Here is a 9,320-nt window from a genome sequence, read left to right as displayed (position 1 = left end):
AAAGTAAACAAGCTAGTCCAAATTAGCCCATCCAAATAGGCACCTAATAAATAGCTAAATTCTTTCAAAAAAAAAATCAACCCTTCCCGGCGGCGGTGGTCGAGTGGGCGAGAAATGCCTGGTTGGAGGCGAGTAGGCGCGACCAGATTAGTGTAGTAGTTGGTGTCGAAGGCGGTGGGCGTGATGGGGTCCATGGGCACTGCCGGGTCGCCGCCACTCCCCTGCGCGTGCGGGCACTGCTGCACGTTGCGGGTCACGGGTGAGGCCCGCTGGAGCATATAGGTCCACCAACCGCACGTCGGACGGGGGCGGCTCTGCCGCTGGTAGGGCGGTTTGCTCGAGCTCACCCTTGGCAAGGACCACCATGCCCGAGGAGTGAATGAAGCAGAGGCAAGCATAGGGAAGGGAAGGTCGTCTCGTCTGTGTACAGAGCGTGAGAACGAAAGCAAGAGTGTCGCTCTCCTCTGGATCCCCGCAGGCAAGCTCCGAGATGTGGGGCGGGATCTGGAGGCAGGGGATGGATCGATGTGGTGGCACGGGCGAGATGTGGCGGTGGGTGGAGGTGCTGGCGGCGGGTTGGATGGAGGCGGACGAAGCTGCGGGCATAGGTGGGGTGGACGAGGAGGAAGACCGCACGGGCGGACATGGTCTTTTTTGTGCTTTTAGCCTAAAATAGCTGGGGTTTCTTGGCTAGTGAGTAGTCGGTGGCTTGGCTAAAAACTAGCTTACCTAACTCTTTGTTTGGATGGGCTAATTTTTAGCTGACGAATGATTAGCTGTGGTATCCAAACAGGCCTTAAATTAGACCTAGTATATCATATAGCTTGGGTCATGATTTATAGTAAGGGATTTGCTATACCCCTGGTAGAACCAAGGGCCGCTAGCTTTCCTGAGTGAAGAACTAGCCCATCGCATGGTGAGACACTAAGCTAATCGGAGACAGATGGAACTAAGAAAATAAAAATTTTGATCCTCGCAATAGATGTGAGAGAAAGCGACGGCCACCGCCGTAAAGAATGGGCATCGAACACGCCCAATACCTCGAATCCTCGATGGATTGTACATGTTCTAAAGGAAAACCACAAAAATGGTTTAAATTCACAACTGCAATGGGCCTGTTCCCCATGTTCATTTGGCTGATACGCCGGGCTAAAAAGTACTATTCGCTACGCACCTCAACTCCACACATGAATCGGACGCAACAAAAAAAAAGCAACGTTGCATGTGTCCGTCGCACACGATAAGAGGAGCTCGTGACAGCCACACGACTGAACAGCACAAAGCAGCTGACGCTGCTACAGTGCACACATGGTAAATAACGCGCGGTGACCGGTGAGCAGTAAGAAACAAATTGCCACATCGCCCGCGCGGGAGCGCCTGCTTCGTGTCAGCAACTCGATCAGTACAACGGGCAGGTGAGGCGGGGTGTAGGCACGGCGTATAGCCGTTGGGCGCTTGGCGCCGACAGCCCAAAGGCATCACCGACGTCGAGGTCCGACGGCTTCGTGCCGTCGGGCAGCGCCCAGTGGAAACCGTGCGCGAGCTGCGCGACGGCGAGCTCCAGCGCGTGCAGGCCCAGCGCCATCCCGGGGCACGACCGCCGGCCGGAGCCGAAGGGCAGGAACTCGAAGCAGCTGCCGTTGAGGTCGAGCCCGGAGGCGTCGCCATCCTGCGCGGCGAAGAACCGTGACGGGCGGAACACGTCGGGGTCCTTCCAGGTGCCGCGGTCGCGGCCGATGGCCCAGACGTTGATCGTCACCTGGGGTCCCCTAGGAACGGAGTAGCCGACGACGACGCAGTCCTTGGCGGCCGCGTGGAGGAGCAGCGGGATCGGCGGGTGCATGCGGAGTGTCTCCTTGGCGACGCACCTGAGGAAGGGGAGCTCGCTGGCGCTGAGGTCCGACTCCGTCACGTTCCGGTCCACGCCCACCACGTCGGCGAGCTCCTGCTGCAGACGCCGTAGGTCGTCGGGGTTCTGCAGCAGCTCTTTCATCGCCCACTCGATGGACGACGCCACCGTCTCCGTCCCACCAAACATGAGATCCTGCGTGCATGCGACGTCGTACGATCCATGCATGCATACATGACACATGAGCACGTGAAGTTTATTTAGAGGAGAAGGGTCTGTTGGGCTAATCGTTATTGTGCACATGTATGTGACGTTGATGCAACGGTTGTCCAAGTCAAGGCTGTGGGCGGCAATTTGGAGTTTGAAAGAGAACAGAGTTGTCAGGCGCGCGGTGAGCACGTTCCCACGTCTTGCACTCGTAGGCAGTTGTGTTGAGTCACATTGTATCACTATGTTAAGTGTATTACTTTCATATAAAATGCTAGGCTAACTTCTGTTTGCGGTAGTACGTATGTTATGGTGTGGTTAGCACCTGAGAACTCCACGAGTTCACCTTTGTACTGTCCAGAACAATCAGAGGAAAATAGCTCTGCCATCCGACAGTTATCGTGCTCTGTGTTCATCGCATTTTCATTCTGGGCGCGTTCTTCATTCTTGATAGGATAGCCACCTAAAGTGATGTGTGATCTGTGATCTATAAGGCCTACATTTGGTACCGGAGCCTTGATCACGCATCAAAGTTGATTCCTCGTTCTTGGAGATGGGAGATCAGAGTGCGGGGAGCGGCGGTGCAGGCAGCGGGGGAAGTCGGCGGCAATGGGCAGTTAGCCTATCCGTCGCTGACGACGACCAACTACACCAGCTGGAGCATTCGAGTTCAAGCTATCATGGAGGATCAAGGAGTCTGGGAGGTGGTGGAGCCGGCTGAGGGGACGACGGAGGCGTAGACGGCAGCGTTGTCTGGCAAAGACAAGAAGGTTCGCGCGCATCTGCTCCATTGTCTACCGGATGACTTGCTGATGCAAGTTGCCAAGAAGAAGACGGGCAAGGAAGTCTGGGACTGCCTCAAGTCGAGATTTGTGGGCGCGGATCGAGTCAAGGAAGCGCGCCTGCAAACTCTGAAAGGCGAGTTCGACGCGTTGAAGATGAAGGACGAGGAGCCCCTGGACCAGTATGTCGGAAAACTGATAGCGATGTCAGTCAAGTATGGCAATCTTGGGGGAACGCTGGATGACGCTGCGCTCATCAAGAAACTGTTCGACACTGTGCCGGAACGGTTCATCAACGTGGTGGCCGGCATCGAGCAGTTCTATGACTTGAAGACCTTGCCGTTCGAGGAGGCGATCGGGAGGTTGAAAGCCTACGAGGAGCGCACTCGGCGGGGAGCCGGGAGCGGGAAGTCCGAGGGCGGCCAACTGCTGCTCACTCAGGCTGAGTGGGAAGCACGCCAGAGGAGATCTGGTGGTGACTCTTCGGGGAAGGGGAGATGACAGGAGGGCGGCAGCCAAGGGAGAGGCCGGGGCCGGGGAAGAGGTCGTGGTCGAGGCGGTAGCGGTCGTGGTGATGCTGGGGGCAGGGACAGTGGCGGGAAGCGTGACAAAAGCCACATTCAGTGCTTCAAATGTCACAAACATGGCCACTATGCCAATCGCTGTCCGGAGGAGAAGAAGGGCGGTGATGAAGCACACCTTGTCTGAGCTCATGATGTTGAGCCAGCGTTGATGCTTGCGATCATGGAGGAGCCGGAGTCGCTCAAACTCGCGCCACGAGTGACCACGGGTGCACAGTACACTGCTGTGTATCTGAATGAGAGGAAGGTGGTGCCCGAATTGCATCTGACAGGAGGTGGTGATGCTGCAAATGATACTTGGTTCCTTGATAATGGAGCCAGTAATCATATGACAGGAGATGCCGAGAAGTTTGAGATGCTTGATGAATCAATCACTGGAAAGGTGAGGTTTGGAGACGGGTCAACAGTGGAGATCAAAGGAAAGGGCTCCATCCTGTTCAAGTGCAGAAATGGAGATCAGTGGGTACTGCCTGAGGTATACTTCATTCCTAAACTTCGCAGTAACCTAGTGAGTCTTGGTCAGCTTACTGAAACATGCCATAAAATTGTGATGGATGATGATGTGTTGGAAGTCTTTGATAAGAACACTGCTAGACTGATAGTAAAAGTCATGAGAACAGTTAACAGACTGTATAGAGTTGAGTTGAAACCAACAGTACCAGTTTGCATGTTAACTAGTGTTGATAGTGGTGATCAGTCTTGGTTGTGGCATGGCCGGTTAGGACATGTAAATTTCAAAGCAATGAAGCAGTTGAGTCAGAAGAACATGGCTACTGGAATTCCGACAATAGAGCATCCTGAACAACTCTGTCATGGTTATTTGACAGCAAAACAGACCCATGCCCCATTCCCAAAGGTGGCTAAGTGGAGAGCCACAAAAGCACTAGAGTTAGTGCATATTGATTTGTGTGGGCCAATAACTCCAGGGACAGCAGGAGGTAACAAGTACTTCATGCTTTTGATTGATGATTTCAGTAGATGGAGCTATGTTTATATGCTTAAGACTAAGGATCAGGCTCTAGATGCTTTCATTAAGTATAAAGCTGAAGTTGAGAATGTTACTGGGAACAAAATCAATACACTTCGTTCAGATAGGGGTGGTGAGTTCTTGTCAAGAGTGTTTCAGGATGTTTGTGAGAAGGCAGGCATTAGGAGACATCTCACTGCTCCTTACTCACCTCAGCAAAATGGAGTGGTTGAGAGAAAAAATAGGACTGTCATGGAAATGGCCAGAGCAATGATGAAAAGTATGAGTGTGCTTGGGAGGTTTCGGGGAGAAGCTGTGAGGCATGCTGTGTACTTGCTGAATAGGCTGCCTACAAAGATCATGGGTGATCAAACACCTTTTGAAGCTTGGTGCAAAAGGAAGCCTCATCTTGGGCATCTGAGAGTTTTTGGTTGTATGGCACATGTCAAGCCTGCAGTGCCACACATCAAGAAACTAGATGATAGGAGTAGTCCTATGGTCTATTTTGGAGTTGAGGAGGGAAGCAAAGCTCACAGGATGTATGATCCAAGAAACAAGAAGATTGTGGTCAGTAGAGATGTGATCTTTGAGGAATCAGTTCAGTGGAAATGGAATTTAATTTCAGAGGAGTCTGACACAATTGATTTCACTGTAGAAGATGAAGCACAGTTCAGCAACTCAGGTTGGGGTGCTGGGACAGTTGATGTGGGGAATCTGCAGCATGGGGGAGGGATACCAGCTGCAGTGACAGGTAGCAATACATCAACTGGGAGCAATGCAACTGTTGTGGCAGATGAACTACAGTCATCTAATGACACAACTGATCAAGTGCTTGGTGGGAATACACCAAGTCCAATGGGCTCAATGCAAGGAGAGTCAATGCAAGTTGGTGAGCAGTCAGCTACACCATCTTCAGTTGATAGTGATATTGATGAGGAGCCACTGCATTACAAAAGCTTAACTGATGTGTACTAGGAAACTTCAGAAGTGGATTTGGAACTGGATTCTGAAGGAGAGGCTTTGTTAGCTGAACTAGAGGAGCCCACAGGTTATGTGGAGGCAGCTGGAGATCCAGAGTGGGTGAAGGCAATGGATAGTGAGATCCAGTCTATTGAGAAGAACAAGACTTGGACATTGAGTAAATTGCCTACAGGCCACAAGCCAATTGGCCTGAAGTGGGTGTTTAAGATAAAGAAAAATGCAGATGGGGAAGTCATCAAGCACAAAGCCAGGCTTGTTGCAAAGGGCTATGTGCAAAAACATGGCATTGACTTTGAAGAAGTGTTTGCACCTGTTGCCAGACTGGATACAGTAAAACTGATTCTTGCAATGGCAGCAAATAGGGGATGGGAAGTACATCACCTTGACGTAAAGACTGCATTTTTGAATGGAGAGCTGGAGGAAGAAGTGTATGTGTCTCAACCATAGGGCTATGCTGTCAAGGGAAAAGAACAGTATGTGTTCAAGCTTAGTAAGGCATTATATGGGTTGAGACAAGCTCCTAGGGCCTGGAACATTAGGCTGGATAAAAGCCTGAAGAAGTTGGGATTCACTAAGTGTATTAGTGAACATGCAGTGTACAAAAGAGGGGCTGGAAAATCTGAAATTATTCTGGGAGTTTATGTTGATGATCTCATAGTCACTGGGAGTGAGAAGGATGAGATTGAGATTTTCAAGAAGCAAATGACTGCTGAGTTTGAAATGAGTGACCTGGGATTGTTGTCTTTCTATCTTGGGTTAGAAGTGAGTCAACAAAAGGAGTTCATCACTTTAAAGCAGTCAGGATATGCCAAGAAAGTACTGGATAGGTTTGGTATGCAGGACTGCAATCCAACTAAAATTCCCATGGATCCTGGAATAAAGTTGCATGAAGATAAAGAAGGCCAAAGGGTTAATGCAACGGACTACAGGAGAATTGTAGGTTGCCTGAGATATCTGTTACATACAAGACCAGACCTTGCTTTTTCAGTTGGTGTAGCCAGTAGATACATGGAAAAGCCTACTGTGATGCATATGAAAGCAGTAAAGCAAATTATGAGATATTTGAAGGGGACAATCCATCTTGGGCTGGTTTACACTGAAGGAGAAGAAAAAGAAAATTTGGTTGGGTATTCAGATAGTGATATGGGAGCTGATCTTGGTGGAAGGAGAAGTACAACTGGCATGGCTTTTTATCTTAATGAGAGTCTCATAACATGGTGTTCTCAGAAGCAGAAGACAATAGCACTTTCTTCCTGTGAGGCTGAATTCATGGCAGCAACACTAGCTGCAATGCAAGCATTGTGGCTCAGAAATTTGATGTCTGAGCTCACTGCAACTGAACCAAAGGTTGTGCCCTTGTTTGTGGACAACAATTCAGCTATAGCATTGATGAAAAACCTAGTGTTTCATAGACGCAGCAAGCACATTGATATCAAATATCATTTCATCAGGCAGTATGTTGAACGTGGTCAGATTGTAGTGAAGAGAGTTGGAACCAATGAGCAGAGAGCTGATTCTCTGACGAAGGCACTGCCAGCAGGGAAGCTAGCAGTGATGAGGTATCTGTTGGGTGTCAGGGAGATCGAAGCACATAACGATTAGGGGGGAGTATGTTGGGCTGATCGTTATTGTGCACATGTATGTGACGTTGATGCAACGGTTGTCCAAGTCAAGGCTGTGGGCGGCAATATGGAGTTTGAAAGAGAACAGAGTTGTCAGGCGCGCGGTGAGCACGTTCCCACGTCTTGCACTTGTAGGCAGTTGTGTTGAGTCACATTGTATCACTGTGTTAAGTGTATTACTTTCATATAAAATGCTAGGCTAACTTCTGTTTGCGGTAGTACGTATGTTAAGGTGTGGTTAGCACCTGAGAACTCCACGAGTTCACCTTTGTACTGTCTAGAACAATAAGAGGAAAATAGCTCTGCCATCCGGCAGTTATCGTGCTCTGTGTTCATCGCATTTTCATTCTGGGCGCGTTCTTCATTTTTGATAGGATAGCCACCTAAAGTGATGTGTGATCTGTGATCTATAAGGCCTACAGGGTCGGAGATGGATGCATACGCGCACGTACCAGGATGACTGCCTTGATGTTGCAGCGGGTGAGGCAGAGGGAGCCATGCCGGTCATCGACGGCGTCACCAGCGGTGGACTTGGTCTCGTGGAGACAGGCGAGCATTTCGTCGACAATGTCGGCCTCGGCGTCGGTGGAACTCCTGCCCCTCCGTATGTGGTCGTCGATGATCTTGTCGATGAACCTGTCAAACCCCTTGCGCGTCTCGCGGAGGCGGCGGCGGCTCGGGTCGATCCAGGCGAGCCACGGCATGAAGTCACCGATGTTGAACGCAATAATGTTCCGGGAGAACTCTTCGAGGACGCCGATGTACTCGCCCACGCTAATGTTCACGCGGGTGCCAAAGGCGGCGCGGAACTCGCCCAGGTTGACCGCCTCGCCGCTGCGCCGCGCAACGGCGCGCACGAGCGCCGCGGACTCGTCGCGCACGGCGAGCCACGTCTCGGCGCGGCGCCGTCTGAAGAGCTTCGTGACCGAGAGCTTGCGCGCCTGGCGCCAGATGGGCCCGTACTGCGCGAACGCCATGTCGGCGTGGCCGTCGGTGAGGTACGCGATCGCGGTGGTGGCCGGCCGGTTCGCGAAGGCGGCGTCCTGCGCCTGCAGCACCTCGCGCGCGTACTCCGCTGTGGACACCACGAACACGTGCCGCCGGCAGACGCTGAGGTGCAGCAGCCCGCCGTACCGCTCAGCGAGCACCGCCAGGCCTCGGTGTGTCAGCTGACCATCAACATCATGTTGCCGATGATTGGGAGAGGCTTGGGGCCAGGCGGCAGCGGGAGCTTGCTTCTTTGCCGCAGCTGCAAGAGCACGACTACTAGCGAAGCTAGGAACACCCAGCTCACCAGATCATTTGGCCACTCCATGCTGATCATGGCCATGGCAGACATAGGTGTGTGAGTTTTGGCTAGCTAGGTTGCGTTGATATAGAGTTTGGTATAAGGAGCAGATTCAGGATAGAGAACCATTGGCCCTGATCGATCGGCTGCAGTCATGGACTCACGGTGGTACAGCTGCAGCTGAATCTAAACTGTTTAACACTGCATGGCAGCAGCAGGGTAGTACTGCTTTTGGCTGTTGCCTGATGACTGTGATCCCACGAGGGAAACGTGGTGCTGTGGTCTGATCTCAGCCTTATGATTATTGGTCTTATTTTTTTCTTAGCCACCCTCAATAGAATGAGATACTTTTTTTTTTAAAATAATGGAACAAGGTTCCAGCCCTCTACCATCCAGGAATGATACACTGCTGAATAGAATGAGATACTTATTAGGTCTAAGACAACTTTTCTAATGATATTAACTTTAGCGCATAGATCATAATACGAATTGTCGGTGTTCTGTAAATCGGACTAGTAAATTTATACGATTGTCGCGCTGCTCTCGGAAGACGATGGTAACATCCAAAAGACACGAGGATTTATACTGGTTCAAGCCGGAGCCCTATGTCCAGTCTCAGAGATGATCGAGTGCGTGTTCCTCGTTTGAATGCTCAAAAGTTCTTACAATGGGGGGTGCAAGAATGGTGGAAGAGGTAGGAGAGCTAGAGTTAGGAGATGGGCTGCCCGAAGGAAAGTTTCAGGAGCCCTTCTACGGTGTAAGAATGAGTGAATGAGTTCCGATCCCCAAGATGGGTGCCCTGTCTGCCCTTATATAGAGTTCGGGGCCAGTGCGTGTACAAAGAAGAAGGTTCTCCTAACCGAAGAGTCGTGAGCCTAAGGGAGGACCTAGCTAACTTGGCTTGAAAGCTACACCGTCTTGTGGTGCACGTCTGGGCGTGATTGTCGTCACGGTCCTGTGGCCACGTCGCGGCATGGTGTGGCGTGGTGCTACTGTGTCGGTCGTGGTGGCATTGTAGGCACGATGGTGGTTCACCAGCCGTC

At 51.3% G+C, this 9,320-nt stretch overlaps 1 pseudogene; it reads right to left on the bottom strand.

Annotated features, from left to right (window-relative positions):
• Window positions 1-1,046: 1,046 nt before the first annotated feature.
• Window positions 1,047-8,328, bottom strand: LOC136484860 (cytochrome P450 84A1-like; annotated as a pseudogene).
• Window positions 8,329-9,320: the final 992 nt, after the last annotated feature.

The sequence above is a fragment of the Miscanthus floridulus genome, chromosome 10, assembly GCF_019320115.1.
Source record: "Miscanthus floridulus cultivar M001 chromosome 10, ASM1932011v1, whole genome shotgun sequence".
In the NCBI taxonomy this organism is placed as follows: Eukaryota; Viridiplantae; Streptophyta; class Magnoliopsida; order Poales; family Poaceae; genus Miscanthus; species Miscanthus floridulus.
The sequence above is the reverse complement of the archived record's forward strand: the minus strand, read 5'-3'. Positions and strand labels throughout refer to the sequence as shown.